Source organism: Delphinapterus leucas, chromosome 11 (genome assembly GCF_059928025.1).
Source record: "Delphinapterus leucas isolate spDelLeu-1000000601 "Yukka" chromosome 11, BTC_Dleu_Yukka2, whole genome shotgun sequence".
NCBI classification, from domain to species: domain Eukaryota; kingdom Metazoa; phylum Chordata; class Mammalia; order Artiodactyla; family Monodontidae; genus Delphinapterus; species Delphinapterus leucas.
This window is the reverse complement of record NC_143139.1, coordinates 61,621,778-61,644,413: the sequence shown is the minus strand read 5'-3', so window position 1 is coordinate 61,644,413 and position 22,636 is coordinate 61,621,778.

The window sequence follows — 22,636 nt, the reverse complement described above, 5'->3', positions numbered from 1 at the left end:
TAACATATACACACTACTATATATAAAATAGATAACCAGCAAGAAGCTACTGTATAGCACAGGGAACTGTACTCAAGATTTCGTAATAGCCTATAAGGGAAAAGAATCTGAAAAGTAATACATACATATATGTGTGTGTGTGTGTGTATGTACACACACACACACACACACACATATATATATATATATATACGTGTGTGTGTGTGTGTGTATATAACTGAATCACTGTGCTGTATACCTGAAACCAACATGATATTGTAAATCAACTACTATAAAAAATTTTTTTTAAGAATATGTTTCATATATGGAGAAAGAGAATGCAAATGTGACATGTTCATGAAAGGCATATGTAGGTGAATCTAAATGAATTGTAACAGACTTATAACTTCTCTGAAGATTTTACAGTTTTTCAAAATAAAAGATTTAATTAAAAAAGAAGAGATTAGTAAAAGTTCTGCAAAGTTAGTTACTCAAAGGAACAATACAAAAAAGAGTTTAAAATGAGGGTCCTGAAAATAGATTCCTAGTCTCTTCTAAAAACCGTTAACAGGAGATTGGCAACGTGTTCCCCTCTGGTATGACAATTACTGTCATTAGAGATGTGGCAAACATGTTTTAGCGCATCGTTTCTTCCAAGTAATCAGCACACTACTCTGTACCATGGTGACCTTTTGAATATTCTGCAAATTGACTTCCAGGCCATTCCTGCTCCCCCTTGTTTATAGCCTTGGTTACCTAGAAGACAATAGGCAAGACCGGCCAGCTGTGAGGCCTGCATTTCCCTGCTCATCAGTGCTCAGAATCACATTTTCTCTCTCTCCCAGAGGCCTCATGACAACACTTACCCTGGGTCTGGAGAGCAGTAGCCCCGAGAACCTTCTATAAGTTCAGGTTTAAGAGCTACAAGCAGTTGTATGAGCTTCTCAGAGGTATTCAGTAGAACACCAAGAGCAGCACAGTTATACTTTTCTGTATTACAAACTATGAGAGTAGAATTATAAACCTCTCAACAATCTAGATGCACGTAATCCTTGAAACCATGGTATATCCAAATTATTCATATATTTTTCTATCATTAAATCATCTTTACCTGTTGTTTTCATGAACTTTTAATCCATGTCCTTCCTTATGCTAAATCTTCATGGATGCCGATGCCACTGACCCACACTAAGGTTTCCTCTAAAAATTCCTGCAACAAGCAATCTCAAACCCTGAGTCACACCCAGATCATGAAATAAGAGGAAGTCAGCACTTACCTTAAGCTTTATGAATTAGAATTCCCCAGCAGACACAAATTCCCACAAATAACTGACAAAAATGGAATCAAAACAAGCCAGGTGTATTCGATTTCTGCAAGGCAAATGCCCAGTTTCTGTTAGAACAATCCTGATTTTCTAAGTGATGGGGAGAAAAAAAGATTCTGATTTCCAGTATTTGGTCAACCCTGACCTGCGTAGGTTTCATATCTTTGGGGGAAAATAAGCAAAAATGGAAGAATTAGCTAGCATGAAAATAAAATGGAGCAGAGAGTGATTTTATCCACATGTGGGAGGATATAGAGAAAAGATAAAGTTAGGAAAAGTTAATCACTTCTTGCCACACACTGACAGCACAAATCAAAATTCAAGATGTGCTTGCTAGGTAGAAACATCAAGAGAATGTTCTCCTTTTCTTTCAGAAATAAAGAATCAGGTAAGGGAATTTCTATTTGAATAGCACCATATATAGGGAGAAGAATTATACATTCGATTGTCCTTATCAGTGAATAGAAAACCACACTCCCACGGAACACTCGATAAGCAAAACATAAGTGATAACTAGAAAGCTAGGATCACCTCTTGGTTATTCAGCCCTGTAGAGAGTCTAAATTGAATATGTGAAAAGTTCAGAAATAGGAAAGAGTTTTGTTCCTCAAATCTACAGATCTTTGTAAAATGTGTCTCACCTAAAGGGAATCCTGTTTACTTCCATGCATTCAAAGTTCCAAAGCCTAAACTGGAAGTTATGTGGAACAGGAGAACGAGGGAATAGTCCTGAACTCTGGTAGTAACTGGGGGCGGGTAGGTATTAGTGGAAGTTTACTCATTTTTATTCCATCAAGCACAGTGATTAGGAGTATATCTTTTTCTCCTACCAAGGGATTGGCGAGGGCCAGTTCCGGGAGGAATTTCATTAATATCCATTAATGGGTTATTGGTTTCTTCTAATGTTTTTAGCAAGGTGCCTTTAGGAACTAAAACACCAGTATAAACCAGCTTATTGATTTGCTTATTCCACTCATAGAATGCCCCCCTAACCATAGCTGTTAGGAATTCAAACATAGAAAAGTTAACTTATTACAAATAATGTGGATAATACACGAATAGCAGATATAGCTCTCAGGCAAAATAACTATTTAAAAATAGCATGAAGACAGCTTTTCTTCCATAACTTCATGTAATCCAAAGCTACTTATCACTTCATGCAATCCCAAAATACTCAAGCTACACATTACATTTTATGTAATATATAAAGATACAGACATAAGAGATAGGTAGATAGATAGATAGAAATGTATTTGAACCTACACTGTAAATCTCATTTATTGCATGGGAAACCTTCAGAGTTCCTCATACATATATGTGAGGGTTCAGTCTACATGTTTGATGAAAATGAGCTACATATTTCTGATTTATGTTTCATTAATATCTACTATTTAAATGTTTCCTTATTGGCACTCAAACAGTATCAAAAGCATGTGTATGAGAGAGAGTATGCATGCACACATTGGCTTTAATTTGATTTCCTACTCTCAAAAATTCTCAAACAAAATTCTCAAACATCTTCTGCTTCTTAAAAGGAATGTCTTATTTAGCTTGATAAGAACACCAACTCTGTTTATAACAAACCGAGATACTTCATTCTGAAACCCCCAACATTTTACTCACTATATAACTCTTCTGCATAAACACTTGATTCAAGTCACAATCTGCAATCCGAGATCCTGAAAAGATGGATAGGCCCTGAATCACATGATATGTAATGTGGAGTTGTATCTCACCTCCTATAATAGCTGTCATAGGAGAGCAGATGTGAAATGCTAATGTCTGTCTCCTTGATGTTTTGCAGACCAGTGAGGTTTTCCTGGTAATTTATAAACTTGTTGAAGTCATGAGCGCTTATGAAGCATTTTATTTCCAGCTTAACCAGGAGTCTTACCTAAAAGGGCAACACTTATTACTTCTGTCAACTACAGTGTTTGTTCTGTGTTAATACCAGTTATCATTGATCTACCTGAGAATCAAAGTTTATTTAAGTCTTCCACTCTTAGTTGTACACAGTAGCCAGTTAGAATGCCAGATGCCAGTGCTGGTGAAGATAAATAGTAATTTCCTTTACATAAAAATTGCACTAATATCTTTAAAAACATCTAGATAAGAACCATTTCTTTCTTGCTAATGCTACCAAATAGGGTATGAGTGGAGAAATATAAATTGAATGCTGCTCATAAGAACACATGCCCAAAGACTATCTCCTTAATGTAAAAATGAAGTAAATTGAACAAAAAGCCCACAGAGAATGATGGATACATGATGAGAAAATATATGGTCCTTGCAATTTATTTCCTGAACTCTGAGATCTCTAAGAGGTGATGAGACTTTCATGAGGAAAAGTTAAAGTGATTGCAGACATAGATTTGTTCCATTGAAGGCAAGTGCAAACCCTTGGCAAAGCACATATTTTGAAACATATATATCCATAAAATTTACTCAGGAGCATTTACTCTGACTTCCTTTGAGAGTTTTAAGAAATGACGCAATCAATATATTCATTTGAAAACTGAGATCCAAAATCTGTAGTCAGTATTTATGACCATTTTATTACTTTTTTTTTTTCTAAAATTTTCAACATCCTTTCTACAGGCTGTTACATCCTGATGTCTGTGGGAGGTTTCCAACTCTGTTTCAAAGTTCTCAAAAGAAGAGAGTTTACAGCATGTTATTTCTGTAGACCGCCTAACTTTTGAAATCCTTCAAAACTTTAATAGGAACTCTCTGCAAGGATGTATTCTACCCATACAAGTTGATAATATTTGTATCCAACAAATCAATTTAAAAGAATAAGTTTGGAAGTAATTGTCAGGATTATAACCTGTTATTTTGTGACTATGAGTTTTCCAGAACACATGCATAGTAATCAAAGCAATAATACATATTTTTCCCTAACCTGATTCATAAAGCCTAATTCAGATTTATATTATTTTTAAAATAGCAAAGACCTTTTCTTCTTGCTTTAGCATTGTAATTTAATAATTCAAATATAGCATTTTATTCAGATTGCTCAGATTTCCTCACTTCAGTATATTTATAATTTTGCCTGAAACATTTGTTTCTTGCCAAACTGTAAACTTAAATGTATCTCATGAGTTCTCATGTAATAGAATGGTAAGAAGAAATCTCTTAAGAATGATTAATCAATAAGCAAATTTAGTGTGGACCTGCTATGTGTAAGACAGAGTAACCCCACTACAAGAGATTACAAAAGTTGTAGGGAATCATTCCTTTACTAAAAAAGCTTTCTATCTACCTGGGATTACATTTTATGAGAATGAAGCATTTAACTAGTGATATAAGAGAACGTACACTTCAAATGAGTAATCTGTCATTAAGAACAACCAAAGATAACTTTCCAGCCCTTAATTTGAATGTTCTGAACAAATGGGGTTAAAGTGAGCTAGTGACTTTTAATAAGGCCTTACAGAGCCTTGATACTCAAAATGTGATCCAAAGGACCAGCTTCCAATGCATTACCTGGAAGCTGGTTACAGATGCAGTCTCAGGCCTCAACCCAGACCTATGAATCACAATCTTCATTTTCATATCATTTCTTTTCAAAATCAATCATATGCCCATTAAATTTGAGACTGTTATGGAGGAAGTAGTCCTTGATCTAAAAGAACAAAATAGGTAAGATTATAGTCATAAGCAGAATCAGAAGGTGAAGGGCCCCGAAAGTTCAACTAAATCCATTCTTCTGTTTGCAGTGGTCAAGTATAGAAAGGATATAGAAAGTATTCGAACACAGGTATAAAGGGAACCAGGACATCAATTAGGAAAACATAGCCTAAGAAGACACGCCATATATTTTGGTGATTGTCCGTGCGAGTTCTCTTCTTCTATGAGGAAAAAGAGCTAAAGGTAACATTCTTACATGCACCCAAAGGAGAGAGAAGTGAATCCAATTGGTCAGAGCCTGAGATTCATTGAGCTTTGTCTTGTAGCGGCCCTAAATTCTATTCCTCAAAAGAATGAATTAGCCTGGCTGCCCTTTCACTAGAGAACTATCCTGTACTTCTTGTTTTTGTGGAATAAAAATACCAGAGCAGAGTTTGCATATCCCACCCATGGGAGGGGTGGGGAGGAAGGGGCATGGTGGATGAAGCTGGAAACCTGTCCTCCTCTGTTTTGCATTAAAATGGGCATGTGAGGCAGCCCATTTTGTTTAAGTAGATTCTTGTTGGTCAAGTAGATATTTGTTAATCAGGTAGATTCTTTTTGGGCAAGTAGATTCAAAATATGCAGGATTTTTGTCTGAGGACCAAAGTCCCAAGATTTAGATTCCTTATGGAAAGTAAAAGGCCCTCCTCAACCCCAAGCCCCAGAATTGGGGGTTTATAGAGAGGTTAACAATATATCTTTCAAACTAGCATAACTTTGAGGGTGAAAAGAGAAAATTCTTTAAAACCACACCAGGACAACAGGTGTAAACTAAGACTATCCTAAGCAAATCTGTGTTATCATATAAATTATAGTGTGATTGCACAAGAAACTGGTATAAAATGCCCTAAAATCTCAGAATGTAAGTAAAATGAAATCTCTTTCACTTCTCCAAGTAATATCTTGAGCCCCTAATTTCTTTATTAGTAGGAAGTCATGTAACTTCTTCTTTAGAACCCTCCCTTCATCAACCAAAACCTCCGATGTTCACACAGCCCAATTTGCACAATTCAATCAGGAAGAACAATGGAGTCTTGCACATTGCTTCTTACGATGTGGTTGGCCCTATTGAAGCTGGGTTCTACAAAATTCCAGAGTCGGTGCCAATTCACCACTGAAATAATGACTTGGTAATCTAGATCCAAGCTCAAGCCACTGTCATTCCGCAAGGAAGCAGGAACCCACTTCCTCAGTGCTAAACAAGGGCAAGAGGACTTCTCTCTTGATCTCCCAACATTCCTAGGTCTTAGCTGCCAACATTCTGTGGTCTGGATTGGTTTAATGTCACCCAACCAGAAACCACTTTACTTTCCCTCCCCAGGGTGTAGAACAGCTTTTCATCTTCTATTCTCCAAGCACAAAGTTGTTACTCTTCTGAGGAAGGTAATATTCTGTGAATCAAAGATAGTTTACCCTGCTATTGAAGAACCCTTCTACCTTTACAGGAAGATGAAAGTTGATGATACCTTTTATGATTCCAAAACTAAATTTTAGCACCTCGAGAGAGAGATTTTTTTTTTAATTATAAGATAAATAAGTACAAGGGATGCAATATACAACATGATGACTACAGCTGGTGTATGATATATATAGCAAAGTTAAGAGAGTTAATCTGAGAGTTCTTATCACAAGGAGAAAAATTATTTTCTTTTTTCTTTTTTTCTTGCTTTTCCTTTTATTATATCTATGTAAGAAGATAAATGTTAGCTGAACCTATTGTGGTAATCATTTCACAATATATGTAGAGCAAACCATCATGCTGTATGCCTTAAACTTATACAGGAATGCATGTGAATTATTTCTCAATAAAACTGGAAAATAATTTTTAAAAGAACTAAAAAAATACAGCTTAAAAAATTTCAGAGAGAGAGAAGGTACCAATATTATTATTTTTATTTTTCCCTTTTTTATCTAATAAAACTACGTCTTGCAAAAAGAAGTAGTACAAAATAATTTTTTTAAAAAGGTAAACTCTGATGGTATGTTCTGCTATGCAGAGATTTAAAAAATTGGAATGTGTCTCCTATTTGCCAAGTAGGTGTCATCGTGATTTAACAAAGACCTGGGAGAAAAGGTATTAACATTGGTGTTGGGGATGGAAATGACTGAATGTCAACTAGAGCCATTTCCTAAGAAAAATTTTACTGTATTATGCAAGTGAAATAAGATAGAAAAAGATAAACACTATATGATATCACTTATATGTGGAATCTAAGAAATACAACAAACTAATGAATATGACAAAAAAGAAGCATACTCACAGATATAGAGAACAAATTAGTGGTTGCCAGTGGGGATCGGGAAAGAAGGAGGGCCAAGTTAGGGGTAAATGATTAAGAGGTACGAACTACTATGTATAAAATAAGCTACAAGGATATATTGTACAACACAGAAAATATAGCCAATATTTTATAATAACTATAAATGAAGTATAACCTTTAAAAATTGTGAATCCCTATACTGTACACCTGTAACATATAATATGGTACATCAACTATAATTCAATAAAAAATAAATAATTTTAAAAGGCATAATTGACGCAAAAAAACCCACTTTACTGAACATAGAAACTGATTAGGCTTCTTAATAGACCAAAAATAAAATATGGAAAGAAAAAATAAAGTGTGAAACCAAGTTTTAAATCTGAATGATGAGAATAATACTAATGCCATGAACAAGTGAAAGTTAAGCAAATGTAGCTGGTTTAAGTGAGATGATTAATTCACTTCAAGAAACATTGATTTGCAGCTTTTTAATGGTAGAACATCCAAATGGAAGTATTTATTGGACAGTTTGAAATTTTAAAAAATAGAGCATGGTTAAAAATTAGAAGTTACTGTACAAAGTTGAGAGTCTTTTACTTCTTAGGGGATTGTAGCCTCATGGATGTGCTCATTAAGGGTAAATAAAGAGTTGGGTGAAAAAGATGTGCCATCAAAGAGTCAAAGATGGGACTTCCCTGGTAGAGCAGTGGTTAAGAATCCACCTGCCAATACAGGGGACATGGGTTCGATTCCTGGTCCAGGAAGATCCCACATGCCGTGGAGCAACTAAGCCCATGCACCACAACTACTGAGCCCATGTGCCACAATCACTGAAGCCCATGCACCTAGAGCCCATGCTCTGCAACAAGAGAAGCCACCGCAGTGAGAAGCCCGCACACCGCAATGAAGAGTAGCCCCCACTCACCGCAACTAGAGAAAGCCCGCGCAGCAACAAAGACCCAACGCAGCCAAAAGTAAATAAACTAATTAATTAATTTTAAAAAAATGTTTAAGAAAAGAAGTCAAAGAAAGTACAGGCACCTCAGAGATACTGCAGATTCGCAGTAAAGCAAATATTGCAATAAAGCAAGTTACACCAATTTTTTGGTTTCCCAGTGCATATAAAAGTTATGTTTACACTATACTGTAGTCTTCTTAGTGTGCAATAGCATTATGTTTAAAAAGTAGGGCATAAAGTGTTCTCAATTAAAGAACACTTTATTGCTAAAAAAGGCTAGCCATCACCTGAGCCTTCAGCAAATTGTAATCTTTATGCAGTAGTCACATCAAAGATCACAGATCACCATCATAAATATAATAATACTTTTAAAAGTTTGAAATATTTAGAGAATTACCAAAGTGAGACCCAGAGACACAAAGTGAGCAGATGTTGTTGGTAAAATGGCACCAGTAGACTTTCTGGATGCTTAGTTGCTGCAAACCTTCAACTTGTCAAAAACAAAATACCTGGGAAGCACGATAAAGCAAATCACAATGAAACGAGGTATGCCTGTATGATCAAAAAAACAGTCGTGTACTGTTGACTTGGAAATGGAAATTAATGTCAGTGTAACAGAGAACTTTGTAAAGAGAGATAACATGGAAAACCTAAAGAGAAATTCAACCAGTTGGAAGTCAACAGTATTAAATGTCATGGAAAGGTAAGAGGACACAAAGAGTCAAAAAATAAGCCCTTGGATTCTATACAAAGCAAAAGGTACAAATATTTAAGTGCTAACTATTTCCTAGGTACTTTTACTTACATGAAGTACTTCAAGAGGAAACACTGAACAGTGTCCCTGGATGTGGAGACCAGACAGATAGGTAATTTTGGCAGGGAAAGAACAGAGCAACATGAAGTGGTGACTCAGGGAATCAAGCTAGATTCTCTTGTAATCAAGATGGAACAATCTCTACTTGCTTGAAAGCAGGGAGGAAGAAACTTATAGGGAGAGAAATTGGAGGGGTTATGATAGAAGCTAAGTGATTGCAATGATAAATGTTGAAAAGTTGAAGATTTCTCATTATTAGCAATAATTAGCAATTTCATGTTCTCTATCAAAGAGTTAATTTTGTTTAATTATGCATGGAATGAGTGTATGTTTCTATATCAGCTCTCCTTGTCTCCCTGCCCTTTGCTTTTATGGCTTTACGTTCTTAAAAACAAATTCTTTTTCATTCCACTCTAACCTTGTGAACAGTTAACTAGTTTTACAAATAAATATAAATTTTGAGTAATCAGCCTAATTGGTGACCCAATCTTACATTTATAAATTATATTTTTAAAAAAATCCACCAGGGAATTTCAAATCTTCCTTAAAAATCAATCAGATGTTGCTCACATAGATTATTATAATAAAAATTTTAAACAGGTTTTATCTCATAGCAGTGATTCTCCTGCTTCCCTCAAATCATCTTGCCTCATTAGACACTGATGTATTCTAAAGTTATATAAATGTGTCTGTGAAGTAGAGTAACTACCAAAAAGTACTTTCCTCATTTCTTGCATTATGAAGCTCTTCCAAATGCCAAGTATTAGAATGCAATATTCTAAACTGCCAGTTTATTTCCTGTATTCAGAGTAATACTGTCTTATCTAAACCAAAAGACAAGTACCTTCCAGCCCTTGTCATTCCTCTAAGCACCAGCCACCCAATTCTCTAGAATTGAGAACCAGCCTCAGCTGCATCAGCTGCTCCCTTGACATCTCTTGGCTAACGCCCCATGCCTAAACGTCCCTTGGGCAAGATAAAGTTTCAGTGTGATAGGATATCATTTTCTCTTACAATTAAATCCTAGACAGGCAGATACAATAGCAACTTCATCTCTGGCCCAACAGCTAGCCACTTCTGGATGATGATTACCAAGCAGAGTTACTTCCCCAGAAATAAGAAGCAGAGACTGTCAAATGAATCGCACATGGGTGTTTCCCTATTACACACAAAAGGAGCTAAGTGGGCTGAAAAGAAGAAAAGAAACAGCTATTGATTTCATTGCCACATCAAAGAGAAAGATGAGCAAAATTCAGTCATCAACAACCACAAACCAATCTAGCCTTGGTTGGGCAATAAAACTAAAAATAATTGAAAATAATAAAATTATTTGAGCAGTGTCAATACACACACATTAAATTTAAATTCTTGCTGACTTTTCTGACTTGAAAAAGGTGAAAATACAAGTGAATAACTGTAAAAGTATTTCAGAAGAAATACCCTATAGCTATTTCATAAGCTTGTTGAAAGAATCTCATGAGTTATTGATGTATGTGAAGCTACTTAGAAAATTATAAAGTGCTATATAAATGTTAGCCTTAGTATTAGAAAATCCAAGATATTATTATTAAATGGTCGTTACTACTAGCCATAGTTTATCAGTTGTGAAATCCACTTTAAATAAATGTTAAAATGTTTGGAGCTGCTTACATTGACATCCATAAGGTTTATCTGTAAAATTAATTTCAGAAATCATCTGGTTAATGCTTAAGGATAAGCAGATGTCAATTGTGGTATATTACTATTTAGAAACTGGTAAATATAGAAATTTTCTAGGAATACAAATTTCAAAGGTAAAATTTTTTCTTCTTGTCTTTGCAAAATTATTCACCAAATGTTATGCAAAGTGCAAAAAAAAGAAAACCCTTTGTTACAATCTCCCTATTATGTCTCTCCTGAAGTATTAATGTCAAATAATTATAAGGTTCTTTTGTATTCTTCTTCAGGAACACAAATTATAGGCAAAGACTTCAAAATAAAGAAGTGCTTCTCAAATTTAACATGCATACAAATCACCTAGGCATCTTGTTAAAATGCAGATTCTGATTCAGTAAGTCTGGGCTGAGGCCTGAGGGCCTGAGATTCTTCATTTCTAATAAACTCCCAAGTGATGTCAGTGTTGCTGGTCCAGGGCCATATTTAAGTCTAAAAAAATTATCAAGGTTGGGTGCTGTATTAGTTAGCGTTCCACAGAGAAACAGAACCATCCTATCCTATATGTAGATGAGAGAGAGAGGAAGAGAGATTGATTTATTATAAGGAATTGGCTCACGCAATCGTAGAGGCTGAGAAGTCCCACGGTCTTCAGTTGGAGACATAGGAGAACCAGTGGTGTAGGTCCCATTCAAAAGCCTGCACGCTTGAGACCCAAGAAGAACCAATGTTTCAATTCAAGTCCAAAATCAGGAAAAGACTGATATATCAATACCAGCTCAAGCAGTAAGGCAGGAGGAGCTCCCTCTTACTTGCAGGAGGGTCAGGCTTTTCATTCTAGTCAGACCTTCAACTACTGATGAGGGCCAACCACATCAGGAAAGGAAATCTGCTTTACTCATTCTACCAATCCAAAAGTTAGACATTCAAAACCAGTCTCACAGACACACCCAGAATAATGTCTGACCAAATATCTGGCACCCCATGACCCAGTCAAGTTTACACATAAAACTAACCATCTCAAAAACAAATATCGTATATTAACGCATGTATGTGGAACCTAGAAAAATGGTACAGACGAACCGGTTTGCAGGGCAAAAGTTGAGACAGATGTAGAGAACAAACGTATGGACACCACGGGGGGAAAGCCGTGGGGGGATGGGGATGGTGGTGTGATGAATTGGGCGATTGGGATTGACATGTATACACTGATGTGTATAAAACTGATGACTAATCAGAACCTGCTGTATAAAAAAATAAATAAAATTTAAAAATTAAAAAAAAAACTAACCATCTCAAGTGCTATTGCTACTCTAATATATGTTCTTTATTTCAATCAAGTATTAATAATCTATTAAAATAATTCCAAAGAACTTCTTTCAAACCCCTAGTTTGTTATAAGCCTGACCCATAATAAGTGAAGGAGACAAGTAGTGTTGATCGACTGTATTACCTGCCTTTAGAGGTAATAAAAATAATCTTTCTTATTTAAAGATGGCAATATTTATCTCAAAAATACAATTTTAAAAGTTAAGATTGGGCTATATTGCATGTCTTTATCAAAACTGTGTTATGAGCTATAATAGTATGAAAAATACAAAATTAAGTCATCCTAAACATAATAAGTTTTATAGGAAAAGGGAAGGGTTATCATAACATGTATGTGAAAATTAAACCACTTCCTTTACTGTAAAACTTCTTAGAGTCTTTAATCTGTTAATTATTAGTGTCTCTGTATGCTAATAGGTAGAAGTATATATCCTTCTATATATGCCAAGAGGGAAATATATCATATTTCACTGGATCTAAAATGGCCATCTAATGTTAAGATATATTAATTTAGGTACAACTAAATAGAAAATAATGACATCAATTAAATATGACACAATGTTTTGTGAGTCACCTGAATTTTAAGATACTGACTGAGCTCTTATAGATTTATAGGTGGATTTAATCACATATCACCCATATACATAAATAAAAAGGAAAATATAAGTAAAGGACATTGATTACAGTATTAATAAAATGTCTTCACATTCAGTCTGGCTCTTCTGAATCACTTTTCCACTGACTTTCACTATAATTTTTCCATACGATATTTCCCTCTGTGACATCTAGAGCACTGATGATGCAATATTTCTTAAGAGTGCTTCAATATTGTCTCTAGAATAGTCTTCTAAGCCATTTACATTGGAAGCTTTGGTGTTGGTACTTTTTTGACCAGATGTCAAATAAAGTTTCAGAGATTAGTCAAGGACTCAAATACTTTGTAAACTGACTTGAATATCCAGAGGTTTTCATTTTCCAGTTTGGTATCAGGAGTAATAATTAAGTTCACCCATGTGTAGGCAAGGACAGCTATATCACAACTGCTACTTGGCCAACAGCATTTGTAAGATATATCTTGAATTCAGAGATGTTAAAATTGAACACATACACATTTCATCTTAAAATCGATGGAAATATCATTATTCCTAAACTTGTTTAATGACAGAAGAATCCTTCACTTTTTAAAGAACTATCTCAAGGTACTAGTGTTTCCTGAATCTTATTTTTGAAAAATACTCCCTTAAATGTATTCCTTCTCCACACCACATTACCCTTTGGCGTAAGTTGATTTAAATGATTAATTTTTTTCTTAGTATACAATCCTTCTGAACAAGAGATTATGCCTATTTCTTCTCCTCTCTGCCCTCCCCTCAGTGGCTAGGACACCTTTCATTACACTGTAGGTGGTCAATAAAAGTTCTTAGATGAAGTCCCAGGACTGAGCATCATGGAAGTTTTCCCAGCCCACTTCCAAAATAATTTTACTTCTTATATTCTGTCTTGTGACTAAAACTTTCTCTAAAATGTCTATCAAAGAATGTCTTGCCTTTTAATCTCATATAAATAAATACAGGCATAACTCAGAGATATCGAGCGTTCAGTTCCAAACCACTGCAATACAGCAAATATTGCAATAAAGTGAGTCACACAAATTTTATGGTTTCCAAGTGCATATAAAAGTCTTATGTATACTATACTGTAGTGTATTAAGTGTGCAAAAGCGTTGTATCTAAAAAAAAGTATATACCTTAATTCAAAATGCTTTATTGCTAAAAAATGTCAAAACACTTACAATAGTGACATCAGGGACTTCCCTGCTGGTGCAGTGGTTAAGAATCCGCCTGCTAATGCAGGGGACACAGGTTCGAGCCCTGGTCCAGGAAGATCCCACATGCCGCGGAGCAATTAAGCCCGTGCGTCACAGCTACTGAGCCTGTGCTCTAGAGCCCGCAAGCCACAGCTACTGAATCCGCGTGCCACAACTACTGAAGCCCACGTGCCTAGAGCCTGTGCTCCACAATAAGAGAAGCCACCGCAATGAGAAGCCCGCGCATTGCAACAAAAAGTAGCCCCCACTCGCTGCAACTAGAGAAAGGCTGCACGCAGCAACGAAGACCCAACACAGCCAAAAAATAAATAAATAAATAAATTTATTTTAAAAAATAGTGACATCAAAACTCACTGATCACAGATCACCACAACAAATATAATAATAATGAAAAATATTGAAACATTGCAAGAATTACTAAAATGTGACACAGAGACAGGAAGTAAGCAAATGCTATTGGAAATATGGTGCCAATAGACTTGCTCAAACAAATCTTCAATTTTTAAAAAGGCAGTATCTGCAAAGCGCAATAAATTGAGGTAAACCTGTATCCACTTTTCCTGATGTTCTTCAGTGATCATTATTATAACCCTATTCTAATGGGCTGGTGTTTGCAGACACTTCGTCACCGAATAAGGGTGAAAAAATCTGAGTTCTAATCATAGCCCTGCCATTTGCTGACCAAGCACAACGCTCCTCCAGTCTTCAGTTTTTTCATAAGTCTGAAGAAGATAACACTTGTCCAACTAGCTTCACGGGGCTGTTTAAAAATCATTGGAAAAAATATATAGCAAAAAGCACCCTAAAGGCTACATAGTGCTGTCTCTGCTTTTATTATACACCTTTAAATCTGTGCAACACTCTATTTGGCTTTAGTTTTGTTATTCATCTGACATAAACTATAAGCTCCCCAGAGAAACTTTATGAATACTTCCAGAGTATCCTTGCCACTGAAAAACATCATTAAACAGTAATGGTCATGAAATTTCCATGAGACAATAATCATAAACATTTGAGATAATAATCATAAACATATAAAAGGTAGTCTCCTGTGGCTCAGTGCATCCATTCATTGTGGACTTCCTAACTACATTCATTAAAAATCAAAGGTTTGGGACTTCCCTGGTGGCACAGTGGTTAAGAATCTGCCTGCCATTGCAAGGGACACCAGTTCAATCCCTGGTCCGGGAAGATCCCACATGCTGCAGAGCAACTAAGCCCATGCGCCACAGCTAACTGAGCCTACGCTCTAGGGCCTGCGAGCCACAACTGCTGAGCCCACGCACCTAGAGCCCATGCTCTGCAACGCAAGAAGCCACCGCAATGAGAAGCCCATGCACCGCAAGGAAGAATGGCCCCCACTCACTGCAACTAAAGAAAGCCTGCAAGCAGAAACGAAGACCCAACGCAGACAAAAATAAATAAATAAAAATAAATAAATCTATAAAAAAAAATCAAAGGTTTGCATTTGTTTCACTAAAGAAATATAGGGATAATAATTATGAAAGCCTCTACGTTACTATTAAAGATCTCAAAGTATAAAATTCTTTGACCAACACTATCTCATTGGAATTTTATAAAGCTCTGGCAGGTATTAGTGTCATCATGCTTTAAAGATGAAGAAACTAAAAAGCTCCAAGACATTTTATTGCCTGGGGTAAATCATCTTGTTTACAAATTCGTGGCAGAGCTAAGGTTTTAATCTCACAGTGTTAGGCTTTCTCACACATTAGGGTTTCTCAGCCTCCACACTATTGACATTGTAGGCAGGATAATTCTTTGTTTGGGGACAGGGGCTGTCCCATGTATTGCAGAATGCTTAGCAGCACCCCTGGCTCTTCCCACTAGATACCAATAGCACCCTCCCCCACTTATGACAACAGAAACATCTCTAGATGCTGCCAAATGTCTCTTGGGAGCAAACTTACCCCACTTGAGAACCTGCCATACATCATGCCACCATTATAGTAGCACTTTTATAAATTTTCATATAATTCTCACCAGCTTAATAACATTATCAAGGTAGATAACAATGATAACTTAGAATCAGAGGGTATTGGTTTCCTGTGTTTGCCATAACAAATTACCACAAACTCGATGGCTTCAAATTAGAGAGTTATTCTGGAGTTTTGGAGGCCAGAAGTCAGAAATCAAGGTGTTGGTGGAGCCACATTCCCTCTGAAGCCTTTAGGGAAGAATCCTTCCTGGCCTCTCCAAGCTCCTGGTGGCTCCAGGTGTTCCTTGGCTTGTGGCTACATCATGCCAATCTCTGCCTCTATGTTCACATGGTCTTCTTCTCTGTGTCCTGTTCTCTTCTGTCTTCTATAAGTACACTTGTCGTTGGATTTAGAGTCCAGAAAGGAATCCAGAATGATCTCATCTCAAGATCTGTAACTTAAATACATCTGCAAAGACCTTTTTTGCAACTAAGCTCTCACTCACAGGTTCTGGGTAGATGTAGCTTTCTGGGGGCTACCATTCTACTCACTTCACAGATTACATGTTTCCCTAAGAATTTAAAACACTTTCTCAATAATCTATCATCTCATTAATTTCACAAATGCTTTAGAAAATGGAGAGAGAGGTAAGAAAATGAGGCACAAAGAGATTAGGGGCAAATTTGCTAACGTCAATGAGTTACAGATTTACTAAGATAATCTTCTCGTCCATGTTCAAGGCCTTCCCCACTGGATCTATACCAGGATGGTGAGAGAACCAGCTGAATTGCATCCTGCTCTATGAATCATACAGTTTTGCAGTTTAGTTCCAATAGGAAATAAAAAAGCAAAAGAGAACACAGCTGGATTTTTAGATCCTTTTGTTGGTTTTTTAAAAGATCAGCTGTAGATTTCTAAAATTAATAGGATTTCTGGAACCTGATGAAAGAAAACAAACATGGAACCCCATTTAATAAAGTTGCTTCTCAGTGTATAAGCATCCTTTAAACTTCATCCTGTGTGTTTTCATGTTAATTAAAAAAAAATCTGTGGTTATAGAATCATGAATAGAAATACAGAGCATTAGCTTTCATCATGCATGATATTAATCACAATCTCATATACTGCAAAAAACTATGAGATCACGCTCACTTAACAGAGCTTGGTCACAGAGTAATGGTCTGCTGATTTCCCCAAAATATTGCATTTCTCTCTTTGATACCTCTGCATTTTCATTCTAAGCGATGTTGACATTTTAACCAGAGTATCCAGTAAGTTGTGAATCACCAGCAGACACCAAATGACTCAGTTACAGAATTACAACCATGACTTGTATAAAAAGTCTTTTTAAATATATCATAACTGAACAATCCCCTTCTTGGTTCTCTTGCAATAGTCACCCTCTTTATTCTAAAGGTTAGCAGGAAAGTGTCCATCCAGTCATTTTTCTGATCTCCATTTGTAACTGTAAGCCAAATTCACCAAAAGTATATCCCTATTATATCGTTTGTTGCATGTCCTAGATTTTATTTGAACATTTTTTATTTATTAAAAAGCAAGTTACTCACATGGTTTAATTTTTTTAAAAAAAACAGCAAACGGGGTTATAGTATACAAAGTGTAAATTTCCTATCAAGCCCAGGTCTCTGTCCTAGTCCTCTGTAGCAATCAGTGTTGACAGCTTTGAATGTATCTTTCCAGAAATATTTTACATACACTCAAGTCTCCTTGTAAAGAGAGCCCTTTCAGGCTTCCCTGGTGGCGCAGTGGCTGAGAGTCCACCTGTCGATGCAGGGCACACGGGTTCATGCCCCGGTCCGGGAAGATCCCACATGCCACGGAGCGGCTGGGCCCGTGAGCCATGGGCGCTGAGCCTGCGCATCCGGAGCCTGTGCTCCGCAACGTGAGAGGCCACAACAGCGAGAGGCCCGCGTACCGCAAAATAAATAAATAAATAAAAAATAAAAAAGAGCCCTTTCTACTAAAGCACAAATCATTCTTACTTTATGATAGAGTTCTCACATTGTTTTAGACCATGGTCTCTGACAGGATTAACTCTAACCTGCCCCAAATCTTCTGAGGGGATGAAATCATTAGATTCAGTAGGCATCACCTCACAACTTGGAAAAAGAGGAGTATATTTTAAAATGCCTTGTTAATGAATAATCCTAAGCAAGCGCTACCCTTAATATTCTGTGTACGAAAATCAGCTCACTCAAACGTTACCCTATAAGGGGACTTGTAAACTTTATTCTCAGAGAGAAATAATGTATCTTCTTAAAATCAAATTGCAAGTGACAAATCTCTTGCTTCAAAAATAAAATATCCCCAGGTTTCTCTATTATATATTCCCAGAGATCACTAAACCCTTACATTTACTTTGATTCTTCTTTTAATGGTTGAAGTTGTTAATGGGTTTATCTATTAAGGAAGAAATCTACAGGTACACATAAGCCAGAGTTAGATTTATGCTATATCATAATAAAACCACACATTACAACTACAGAAGCTAACACAAGGCCTGAAAAAATTAGGCAAGATTTAAAGCAGGTGGAAGTTTAGCTTTAATTCAGTATCATGAACAGCATAAGAACTGTTCTTTCGCTACAGCTTTTCCGTGCCTTCTGCTACAGATTTATTGTAAAAAGGAACATGAGGGGGCCTAGCGAATGTTTTATAATGTTGTCAAGGTGTCTGAAGCCTCATTCTGTAAACCCGTGGGTATCCAGCAGAGATAGGCCAGCAGGGTGGGGTATGGTTAGAAGATGCTGCATGATTCCGATTGCTTTCCTCCACCCAATATACGTACATAACATGGATGTTTTTAGTCAGACCTTTCAAGAAGCAGATATTAAGACAGAATGACATTTAAGAAATTTATTACAGACCTACCTGTAAGAGAAAATGGGAGGATGCTGGGAAGGCAGTAAAACCTTGGTTCAGGTCTGCCCGAGTGGAGAGGGAGGAGAGAGAAGGGAGGGAGGAAGGTTGGAGGGACGTGTCTTACTGTGCAGTATCTTCTAAGGAAAGTTTGGCAGGGCCATGGGAGGTGGGTGCGGGGAGAATAGGAGGTGGGTAGGAAGGGCCTCAAGCCAAAGTTACCCGTCAGAGGCGTCCCACATCTCCCAGGGATAGGCTTGCCTTTGTATCCCAGGAGAGCTCAGTCACTGGCTGAGAGCAACCTGTAGGAGGCGTGGCCTCAGCACAAACTGGGTGATGAATTTCAGAGCTCCACATCTGGGGACCTCTGTCAGTTATGCTCCCTGTAATTGATGATCCGAGGAGCTCATTCTCCTGGCAGACATGCACCATCTCAGATGAGACCGATCACTCCAAATATATTTTAGGCTGGTCTTTAGAGCCATACACTTATTAAATTGCAAGTTCTGTTTTCAGAGTTTCAGCATGACTCCCTAACTCCAAGATTACCCTCAACAAAGATGTTTCCAATTCTAAACTTGCCCTTGGTCAACAAAGCAATTAGCAATAAATTAATCCACACTAAGAAGGGAATGACCACTATGCTTCTTGCTTAACTCTTCTTTAACTCACCAAGTTGATTTAACTTGCCAAGTTGAATGGATCTTTAATTGGTAGATATATTTTTATTAAGGTAAACTTTACATACATAAAGTACATTACATAAAAAACACAGGTCTTGGGCTTCCCTGGTGGCACAGTGGTTGAGAGTCCGCCAGCGGATGCAGGGGACACAGGTTCGTGCCCCGGTCCGGGAAGATCCCACATGCTGCGGAGTGGCTGGGCCCGTGAGCCATGGCCGCTGAGCCTGCGCGTCTGGAGCCTGTGCTCCGCAACGGGAGAGGCCACAACAGTGAGAGGCCCGCGTACCGCAAAAAAAACACACAGGTCTTAAGGGCAAAATTTGAAGAGTTTTGATATTATATACACTCATGTAACCACCACTCTAGTGAAGATTTAGACCACAACAGAAAGTTTCCTCATGTTACCTTCCAGTCGATTCTAACCTTCCCATAAATAACCACTTCTCTAAGTTCTATCACTAGAGATTAGTTTGGGCTATTTTTCAAGTTCATATAAAGAGTCATACAGTATATATTTTTTTAGTATCTGGCTTCTTCCACTTTGCATAGTATTTTTTTTTTTTTTTTTTTTTTGCGGTACGTGGGCCTCTCACTGTTGTGGCCTCTCCCTTTGCAGGCTCTGGACACGCAGGCTCAGCGGCCATGGCTCACGGGCCCAGCCGCTCTGTGGCATGTGGGATCTTCCCGGACCGGGGCACAAACCCGTGTGCCCTGCATCAGCAGGCGGACTCCCAACCACTGCGCCACCAGGGAAGCCCTGCATAGTATTTTTGAGGATTATCCATGTTGCTGCAAATGCATTCAGCTGTTCATTCCCTTTTTTTTATTGCTGAGTAGTATTCCATTGCATGGATATACCACAGTTTGTTTATCCATTCACTTGTTAATAGACATTTGTATTGTTTACAATTTGAGGCTGATATGAATAAAACTGCTCTGAATATTCATGGAGAAATTTTTGTGTGGACATATGTCTTCATCATTTGGGTCAATCTGAATTAAAAAGTAGGTGTATATTTACTTTATAAGAAAAGAGTTTTCCATTGTTTGTATTATTTTATACCCCGTAACTGGTGGCATTTTGAGAAATACTGAATGATATCTTAGGCCTTCTCTCAAATCATACCACTCAACTAACTTCATTTAGGTAAAAGATTAATCCTGAAAGAAATGATTTATATATCTTTCTTCTAGCCAAAGCGTACTTGTGCCCTAACACCCCATTCTACTGATGAAAAAAACAGAGTTCAGGAAATATTAAAGCTTGCCCAAAGTCAAACAGCTAATAGGTGCAATCAGGATTCAAACTCAGCTCGGCTCCTTTTACAGAAAAACCAATGGTCTTTCCCCCAAACAAACTTCCAAAGCATAGCACTAAAAAAAACCCTAGCTTTAGCCAGGGGCCAGAGGCTCAGGGAGAAGAGGCTTGAAATCCAGTGGCAATCTTTTCTCTACTTTCCACAGAAAGGAGGGTGAGAGACCCTCTTCCTTATCTACCCTGCCCAGGTCTGTTCTTCAGTTCCCTGCCCTGTCTTAGAAACAAAGGGGATTTGTAAAGGACCTTCTATCCGCCTTGTTTGTTCTTCCCTCCTCCCCAGTCTAATGCTAAGAGATTACCACTGTTATTGTTATTGCCAATTAAAAGGTAAGGAAACAGAGTCTCTGTTTATATAATTTGTCTATACAAATTACAGATTAGTGTGTCTTTCTTATTCATTAGTTTTTGGCTTCTTGAAAACAGAGATCATTACTGTCTTCCCTTAATATCCTCACTGCCAAGCACTGTGTAGACTAAAGGCCAGGCAAACAGTAGACAGTGTGAATGAATGGATCACAAACAAGTTTTTCTGGCTTCAAGTTCAGAAGTCTTTTCATTAGGCAGTATATACTAAAACCTTATTTACCTCAAATTCTTAAAACCAGGAGGTTGAATGAGATGACCTCCAAGATTTTATTCAATTTAGGAAGGCTAGGATTCCATGTGTCTGCACTTAATACAAACCTTATAGGAAAGGAACCAGTATTTTTCTCTGATAACACCTTAAAATTATCAAAGAGAGAGAGAGAGATGAGCCCTTGAATGTAGATGGGGAACCTACTGTGATGAATGAGTAAAACGTCCCACAGGATGAAGTCTGTCAAGAAACTAAGAGCCCATCCAAAGGTGACGTTGAACACACTCCCCTTCTCAAGCAGCACAAATAGGAGATGTCTACTCCTGGTGGGGTGACAAGTTCTGGAAAAGTCATTTTCATGAAAAACATAAGCTCCTTATTTGCATATATGACAACAGAATTCTAGGAAAAATAGAATCAAGAAATATAAATTAGAGAACAAGAAAAAACTATGCACCAAACATATAAATCAATGCTCAAAAAATAAGAAAGAACAATCATCTCTTGGCTGTGCATACAACTCCAGACTGTCCCTAAATAGCATCACATTCTTCCCTTTGGTTCTTTGTCAGCTTCACTGCCATGGTGTTCCCAAACACTGAAGGCCACCTGCTTTGTAACAGATTAGGCATTAGATTGAAGACATCACTTTCACCAAATTGCTGTCCCTGTTATCAGCCAAGTGTCCTTCTCTAAGGCAGAAACTCTCAGAGAAATGAAACCCTCCACTGCCTCTGCTTAGCAGAAATCACACCAATCCTATCCTTCCAATCCATGATTACATTTTTGGTCTAGACACTAAGGTAACTGATAAAAGTCCCTTTCTTTTTATGTGAAATATCAAGAAATAATTCATTATTCAATCTCTTTATTGCACATGTACCAAAAAACTTTAATCTATGGGTATAGATCACCACGAACATTAAGTTTCTCTGATCTATTTTACATAATTTAATGGAAACTGTAGCTTTCAATCCACTGGGAATATAACATAACCATCTTCAAAGTGTTTTCCTAAACACAACACTCAATCTCCCTTCAAGATGAAGGGTCTTACCCAAGGTGATAATGAAAAGACCTCAAAGGTCCTTCAAGTAAGCAATTTATACTTTTAGAATAGACTGATTTATCTCTGCTCTTGGGAAGGTTTCATTATGTACAAATTATAGCTTCATACTTCATTTCAGAATCCTGTTGTTTCTGAAAAGAGAATACACTCTTGCTCCTGTGGAGAGTAAAATCAACCCTATTTTTATGTCTGGGGTAGCTCCTATCTGGGTACTTTGGTGTGTTTGACTGTATGTGACAATAGGAAATACTATAATTTTCTAACAAATAGTAGCTTGAACTGAAAAAACAAACCATAGACAAATTATATCATTTTAAACGGACCCTCCACCCCCAGTTTCCTTTTTAATT